Consider the following 9,448-nt stretch of genomic DNA (forward strand, 5'->3'; position numbering starts at 1 on the left):
GCGCCGTTCGCTGTCGTCAAGATAATGTCGGTTACTCGGCTAACCGCTACATCGATATCAATCACGTCTTCAAATTTAATTTCTGCCAACTGGGTGAATGCTGCCCAATCAGCTCGATCAATGCGAAATTGGGCTTGCTGATGCTGCTGATGGCCGCAGCGTCCAGTAGAGGTTATCCTGATTGGAAAGTGGCCACTGGTGTAGAGACCAGCCTCCACCTGGAAATCCCAACGTGGCAGAAAAGAAGGTGAGCATATTACGAGATCGATGGCATGGTAAAATTGGGTAGGAAGATGAAAATAAGTGTTTTCACCGTTATTAAGAATGCAAAGATCATTGCCTTCAATAAAATTTTCTATTGTTAAACCTCTACTGTTGGAGTCTGGACTCCCCCAGAGAGGATTATGGCCATTGAAATCCCCCACGATGACAAATGGGGGAGGAAGTTGATCAACCAGTGCCTGCAACTCCACGCTTCTCAAGTCATAGGAAAGGGGATATATACAGAACAAACTGTGAATAGCGAGTGAAGGTGAACGCGCGCAGCTACTGCTTGCAGGGATGTGTTGATATCGAGTTGGCTAGATGCATAATCATTAGAGATTAGCAATGCCACTCCTCCACAACGACGGTCTCCTGACAAGCAGTCCTTGCGGTATATGTCAAAACCTTTCAACCTCGGTCTATCAGCAGGGGACAGAAATGTTTCTTGCAGACAGAATATGGCCGGTTGGTGATATTCGACAAGATCTTTGATGTCTGTGACATTATGCGAGTAACTCTGACAATTCCAAGAGAGAATGCTCACGGCCATGAAGAGAGAAGGAAGGAAAACTACCAGACGAAGAGAAAGAAACACAAGAAGGAGGATGGTCCGTCCACCCTTCATCGTCGGATGGCGGAAGGTCTTCAAAATCGACATCTTCGTCCTCCTCTTGGGGAGGGGGTTGTTTAAGTTTTTCAATTTGGGACTTGGTTAGTTTTACTTTCTTGCTAGAAAGTAAAAAGTCCTCTTTTTTAAAATTATGAAATTTTGGGGGCCTTTGTTTAGAGGCTACCCCAATTTTCGCGCGCGTTTGGATAATTTTCTTTTCTTCCACTGTGCTCTTTTGCTTTTGCTCAGTTGGTTTCTTGGAAATTAATGTAGCTGAGTAACTTGTGCTCGGATATTGTGTAGTTTGTACTTTAATTTTGTTACAATTTTTTGGTGGTGGCTTAGGAGTATTTAGTTGTTTATTTTTTGATTTAGGTGAGTTACTTGATTTAGTGCTGGTTATTGTGTTAATTTGTGGGTCTGTTTGTGTACTGGAGGAATTGAATACTTTTCTTACTGCTACAGCATATGAAAAGTCCAGCTGAAGGTGTACGAGACTGAACTATTTTTTTTTGCGTCTGGGTATGAAATATTCTGAGTAGTTTTGATTACTTGTATTTATTTTTCAGAGAGCCATTTTGGGCATTTTCAAGAGTAGGATGGGTGGTCTCCCTTGCAGTTGACACATTTGAATTCCGTTGAGCATTCATTGCTATCGTGGCCGGCCTCAGCACATCTGGCACAAGTTTCTTTGCCACGGCATGACAGCTTGGAATGCCCAAAGCGTTGGCACTTAAAGCACCGTAGCGGGTTTGGAATATATGGTCTGACAGGGCATGAGAGATAACCAGCTTTGACACGTGAAGGGAGGATAGGCATACTAATGGTCAGAATGATGTGTTTCGTATTCTGCATTACGCCATTGCGTTTGATAGTAATCCTTTTCACTCCACTTACGTGTTGGTCCTTCATTTCTTCTAGAATTTCCTCCGCTGGTGTAAATAGAAGGTCCGGCTCCAAAATAATTCCCCTCGAAAAGTTTAATGTTGAATGTGGCGAAACTGTACAAAGATATGGACCTAATTGTTTGATAGATAGGATATGTTGAACTTGTTTTGGATGTTTTATTTCTACTAATAATTCACCAGTACGTGTTTTTTTTACAGATTGAAATTCACCAATAATATTTACAAAGGCTTTGTTTATTAGAAATGGGGAAACTGCAGTAAATGTGAGATTTTCGTTTTTTTTTTTTATAACAAAAAATTTAGCAGATGTAAGCGATTCTGTCTGACGCTCCCCACAAGGGGGAGAGGTATTTTTTATGTTATCATCCATAAATTAACCTGAGAATTGAGGGAAAAAAATGGGGTCTAGCCCCTGTGTAGCCCCCTGCACAGGGGTAAGGCTTTTACACCAGGGTTCGCCTGTTATCCCTGACGTCAACCGTTTGAGGCACCGACTACCCCCGGTACCACGCAGCCACGGGCACGGTAGAGACACCTTGGCTTAGGGGGTTCTGTCCGAATTAGGTAAGTGTGATGAGGGAAGGAAGGGAACAAAAGTCCCATCCCGCCGATATTCTGTTTGAGCAACTGGGGGTTCACTACTCCTCCCAAGTGCCCCCCCCCCCACCACCACAACAAGGTAAACGGACACGGGGGGGGGGGGGAGTAGAATGCAGAAAGCTCTACTCTTTCCAACGATATATAATATTAATATGTGCAAGTAATTTTTACCCCCACAATCGGGAATTTATGAGAAAATTGGGTCTAAATTGGAATAAAAAAAAACTATTCATCGAATTTTTTTTCGAACTGCTCTGCAAACCTTTTCAGGAATTAAAGGCACAAACTGTGAAAATTTCATCGAAATCGGCGGGACCGTTTACGCGCTTATAATGCGTTCAAAATTTTTTGGTTTGAACCAATCTCTTTGAATTTTTTTGACTTTAGTTAAATATTAATAAACTTCTACCACTAAAAAAATCATCCATTTATCTTTACTTGTTTCTTAGATAATTTAGTATATACCTAGAACGGCCAAAATGACCGTGCGTTACTTTTTCTCTCATATTATTTTTTTTCCTTTCGTATTTCGTATATGAGGGGTGGGAAAAGTGGTGGTTGAAAAAAGGTGCCCTTCAGCCATGCCTGTAAAATATGCGCATGTGCGGTCGATTTGGAATTTTTCCTTTCTTGTTTTCAACCTTGATTTTCCTGTTTGCCTTCAAACGGCGCGAGTCACATTTCCTCTATTGGATTTGAACAAAGCGTATGTGAAAGATGTTTTCTATTTGTGTGTAAGCAAGTCCCCCCAGTTAGAAGATTCCAATTTTATCTTTTTCACATTATATTGCAAAATGGCTCGCAGAACTGTTGGGAAAAAATTACTTACCCAAGATGAAATTATGCAAATAATGCATAGTATTTCTTCGGATGATTCTGGCTCGGATGCTATTAATTCTGGTTTTGAAAGTGACGATTGCATGCTTGATACAGAAGAAAATTCTTTTCATGCAATTGAATCGGACGAAAATAAGAGTTATCAATCAAGTTCTGAAAATAGTACTGAGCCAGATGAAGTTTGCTTACCTGTTCGAGGTCGGAAAAAGTTTCGAGGCAGAAGAACAAGAATTGAACAGAATATTAATAATTTGGATGAGAATGCCTCAAAAGACGAAGTGGCAAAAAATGGAACTGTTTGGAAATTGCTTGACCAAACCACACCTGGAAGACCACCGTCGCAAAATATTTTGAAAGAAAAGTGTGGCCCCACATCATTTGCAAAAAGAAACGCTGATCATGATTCAGCAACAAGTGTTTGGCGCCTTTGCATAAATGAAAAAATGTTGAAGCACATACAACAGTGTACCGAAGCAGAAAGCGCAAGATGCAAAACTGATAACTGGAAAGTGACATTGGAGGAACTAGATGCATTTATCTCCTTGCTTTATGTTAGAGGTGCTATGTTAGCTAAAGGGCTTTCTATTGATGCTTTGTGGTCAAGGAAATGGGGGCATAAATATTTTTCTGAAACAATGCCTCGAAAGAAATTCTTAGATACCTGCGATTTGACATGAAATCTACAAGGTCGCAACGTTTGCCGACGAATAAATTCGTTCTTATTTCCGAAATTTGGGAACAATTTGTTGAGAACTGTTTGTCGTGTTATAAACCCGGAGAGAATATCTGCATAGATGAGCAACTCTTTCCAACTAAAGTAAGATGCAAATTTATTCAGTATACGCCTAACAAGCCAGACAAATTTGGCATCAAATTTTGGCTGGCTACAGATGTGACATCCAAATACATTTTGAACGCGTTTCCATACCTGGGAAAAGATGAAACGCGCCCTGAGAATGTTACTGTTGGAGAACACGCAGTTTACAGACTTATGGAACCCTTTTACAATACTGGAAGGAATGTAACAACAGACAATTTCTTTAGTTCTCTCAATTTAGCACAACATTTGAAGAAGAAAAGCATAAGCTTTGTTGGAACAATCAAAAGAGCAAAAACGGAAATTCCAGCAAGCTTCAAGAAGAAAAAAGGTGCACTTTTTTCTAGCAAAGCAGTGCATAACGACGGCATAACTCTAACATCATACCAGTGCAAAAAGCAAAAGAACGTCCTTCTTTTGAGCTCTCTGCATCCAAATTTGAGTGTAACCAATACAGAGAAAAAAACTCCAGAAGTTATCTTCTTTTATAACTCAACAAAATATGGGGTAGATGTGGTTGACCAAATGGCGAGAAAGTATTCGGTGAAATCATGCTCAAGACTGTGGCCAGTAAATTGTTTTTTTCAATGTGCTTGATTTAGCTGGAATAAATGCGTGGGTACTATACAAAGAAATATTCAGCGTGAATATAAGTCGCAGGGAATTTATCTTAAAATTATCAGAGGAGTTGAGATCGAAATACAGTACAACCTCGATATCTCGAATCTCTCGGGACGGGAAATTTTTTCGAGATATCGAGTTTTTGAGTTATCAAGGTTTTTAAAAAATTACACTAGTAACTCTCACATTTACACACACGTACACTATATGCATTTATATATGTACTATGGGACCACTTCGAATTACGATCAATAAAGTAGTCTTCAATATTTACTAGATTTGAAATTTTCTAATTGTCGAAAGTGCGCAGGATGAGATTTTGAAATGAGCAACAATTTCAACTTGGTTTTTTCACCTAAAAATTTAAAAATTCTAATTTTATCTTTAACCATTAACCTCACATTCAAAAAGTTCTCAGCAGCCATTTTGTAGGTGTTAAAAAAACTGAATGATGAAAATGAGGAACGCATTTTCCGTTTTCGCTTGAAAACTGACACAAAAAATCGAACCCCTTTCCTCAAAGCGGACAACAACTTCGAGAGAAATGCACAAAGACTCTAAACTCTGGGGAAAACACAGCACCCCCTTCATACCAACACTCCCATATTATCTTGTCACAATCCCCTATTCACAAAATTTCCAAGAAAAGGGATGAAAAACGTTAAGCAATTGTCTCTGAACTGGTTTTACTACAAAAATTGCCAAAGCAAAACAACAATTGAAACTTGCTTCTGTGCAAACATTTTGGCATATCAAGGGTTTCGAAAAATAAACTTTGAGATAACTATGGAAAATACATAGGGGTTTTTATGGAAAATGCTGGGGAAAATTTTTGTTTCGAGACATCAAAGGTTTCGAGATAAGGAGGTTCGAGATATCATGGTTTGACTGTACCTTGAAGTAACCACAAAAGCTGCAAAAACAGATCTGAAAACTGTTTCCATGAGTCGTGGAACAAAGAGAAAGCAGTGTCAACTGGTCAAGAATTGTAAAGGCAATAAGACTGCAAATACATGTGAACACTGCCTAAAATTCATTTGTGGGCCATGTACCGGCAAAATCACAAAAATAAGTATATGCATGGATTGTAAACAAGATTGAGTAATCTTTCATTTCTGTAAGTATATTTTTGCAATGTCACATTTTTAAAACAAATAATTTAATATAAAATAAATAATTTAACATTTCAAAGTAAACTAATTTATAAGTCATATTTAAGCTATTATAAATGCTTTCCTTAGTTTTCGACATTTTTATGCGAGTTTCACAGCTTCTTTTAAAGAGCAGTCATTTTGACCGCTTCCGGCCGTTCCAGGTATATCAGAATATCGGCCTTCCTACTGTTAACAAATAAGTTTTATTAACTTTGGGGACATTAAAATAAAGACTAATTCCATTGAAGCATTACATTATTCTCAAAATTTAAATTTGACTTGTAAATGATTGCAGAAAATTATATATGCTTGCATTTTTTTATAAATTTTAATATGTCTTGGACAATATTCAATTTTTTGCAACTACTCGGTATTGGCTGAGTATCTGATCAAAATTGGGCCGAGTATCGAGTAGTTACCGAGTACTCGGTACGTCTCTACTATTTAGCCTTTAGCAGACCTAGTGTGTTCCCCCGATACGGCATCCCGTATTTTATGTGCCACCAGTGGCGCCAACTCCATGGGGCCTGAGTCCCCTCAAAAAACATTTGGGGGGGGGGCAGAGCCCCCCAATAATATATTTTGATTTGTAAAATCACAAAATTAGGTTAGTATTTTTCATTTTCTTTTTTTGACGATAATTTCATCGCAAAATAATAGTGAAAATCATGATAAAGTTACGGTGCTGCGAGTTCTTTGAATTATTGCGCAAATCTTCGAGTAAAATCTGGCGCCGGCGACATGAAAAGGACTGGAGCAAAAGCCCCTGGTACCCTCCGTCTTGCGTCTGTTGCCTTGACACTTCGAGACATTACAACGCTCATGTCTCGAATATCTATATATCGCTATACCGTCTCTATATCTATATATCGTCTCGAATATCTATAGTATCGCTATATAAAGCCCACCCTGCTGGCGCAGGGCGCAGTCATTCAATGTGAATAGTTTCGTTCAGTGCATAGTGTATTCTGAATTAAGTTTGCAATGGACAAATTTGTTACCAAAAAGGCGCGTTTGGAAGTTACTGCAGAAGAAGACCATACTGCAAGTCAACCAACCCTCTTTACTTTCTGGATGATTCAGATAATTGTGTTTTTAGGACAAAAAGATGTTTAAAAGCAATGCAAACTGAATTTAAGATAAAAGAAATTAGGTCTATGACAGAAACAGTAGTTAAAACCTGTTTTATGAGCTGTGGTTTCATAAACACCAATCATAACGAAGCTAACGTGACTTACGATTGGGATCATTTTGAAATCTTTGTCAATATGGGCTCGGTAAAAATGAAATATTTCTTGAATATTGAGGAATTTGTTACTACAGTGTTCCTTGTTCTAGAAAACGATTGTGCAAGCAGTTCGTGAAGAATACGTTTGTGCAGCTTCTGATGAAAAATCTTTATTATCTCCACTTAATCAACAAGTACCATATTTTGCAAACTGTTTTCTGCAGGATGTGGAAAATTCTGAAAATGTGGATAGGTTAAATTGTGTTAACAAACTTAATGACTTTCTAAGATGCGACAGAAAAAAAAAATTAAAAAAAAGAAATTAAACAATCGAAAATAACTTCCTTTTTTCAAGTATTTTAACAAAATTTATTCTTTGTGAAGATATTTTTATTGTAGAACAAATAATTACTTCTACCTAAAGTATAAGTGAAATAGTTCATCTATTATGCACTATTTCTGAAAAAGAAAATAATAATTATTCTTGAGAGGGCTGGGAGGGGAACTTTTGATAGCTTTAAGGTTTTAGCTAGTGCCTTGGAACTTCCAGTTATTGAGAGTTGACCTTGACTGCATTAGGAAAATTCGAATTCATTAAAATTTGATACTTTCTGCATAACATAAAGACGTCCATTGTTTGTTCCAACCGGACGTTTTGTTAAAGAAAACGTAATATTGTCTTCACGAAAAATTTATCCCTCTAATCTAAAAACCAGCTTTCATATTAATTACTTCTCAACAAAATTCAACTAGTTTTTTTCTGCATGTCTGTATGTATTTTTGTGTGTAAACTTGTAAGCAGCTAAAATACATTTTGACTATCTTATCGTGATGTCTGTATCCCGCATAAAGAATGCTGTAAGTATAGGGGTTGGGTTGCAGGTAACATTTCCCTCTTCCCGGAAATGTTTAGTTTATTGTTAAAAACTAATGCAAGTTAAACAAAAATTGGCCCCAAAATTTAAAAAATAAAATAAAATAAAATATCTGTCTTTTAAATCAAAGCTGTTAATCTAAACTTACCTTTTTTTGCCGACCAGAAATCAACTAACACGACATCTATACGATAAAAAGAGAGGCAGATGCCCTAAAATAGTTTTTTCCCTCTAAGTCATCTCTCAATCCATCTCTTATACTCAATTTCATGCCACCACGCAAGGGTTGTTAACACTGATCTTTCAATACCTTTTTATCAAAATCATATACTTCGCACTGAATATGTTCAAATAAGTGCAATATCAATGGGCGCCAATAAAAAACAGTTAAAACAGGCAGACTGGTTTGGACTGAGGGCAATTGCCCCCTTCCTATTCTACTAAGTCTACCTACTTCACATGCCCCTCCAATTCCAGTGAATGGGTTCGAATTTGCTTATTCTTGTGTCTCTGCGGTCGGTGCTCAGAAAATGCTGAGACCTGGTCGCTTTTGGAGCGGGTTCTCTAGTATTTAAATATGCACTCTTCAATGTTTTTTTTTTTTCTGCTAGGCACTGACAAAGAAGCCATTTGCCTCAAAACTGTTCTTTCCTATTTGTGCCCATTGGCATTGCAATTATTTAAGTTTTTTATTACTTTATTGTATGTATAGGGTGACCACAAAAAGCGCCTTAAAAGTAAATTGGAAAGAGAGAAAAAAATGTGTGAATAGATTGTTTTATTCCAGTAACAGAAAAAGGTAAATTTTAAATTTATGAAGTCACAAGTTTGATATGTTTTCCCTCACATGCAATAGCTTGAGGCATACGCAGAACTGACTGCAGTGTTGGCTCATTAATGAACTTGATTTCTCTGAATCATAGACTTCAGCTTAGAAATCGCTTGGGGATTATTTGCATAAACTTTACCTTTAAGAGTTAGTTCTCCACAGAAAAAAGTCACACGGATTAAAGTTCAAAGAAAAAGGAGGCCAGTTAGTTCCCATTTCTGTTTGATTAGGATAACCCAGAGAAAACACACAATCATGAAAGTGCTCTTCCAGGCAAAGGAAAAAAAAAAAAATTTTGAATTTTGACATTTTGAATTCAAATTATGTTTTTCGCAATCACGAGTGTGTGTATGTAGGCGGTGTGTTTGTGTGCATGCATGAATGTGTGGGTAGTTGTGTATGTGTGGGTGTCTGTATGTATGCGTGTGTGTAAGTGTTTGTGTGTATGTGTAGGTGTATGCGTGTGTGTAGGTGTAGTTGTGTATGTATGCGCGTATGTGTAGGACATGGATGCAACCTGGAGATGGCTTTCGCTAGAGGTGCAGCATTGTGAGGAGCCCGTCGACGGTGATGGTGCGGAAGGTGGCGGTGGGAAAAATCAAAGGAACGCCAAAAACAGTCAAGTGAGAACAATAAGCAATCGTGATTGCTCAGAAAAAAAAAAAAAAAAAAACATGCACACAGCAAGTTTGGATGTTAGACTTT

This window comes from Uloborus diversus, chromosome 9 (genome assembly GCF_026930045.1).
Source record: "Uloborus diversus isolate 005 chromosome 9, Udiv.v.3.1, whole genome shotgun sequence".
Classification (NCBI taxonomy): Eukaryota; Metazoa; Arthropoda; class Arachnida; order Araneae; family Uloboridae; genus Uloborus; species Uloborus diversus.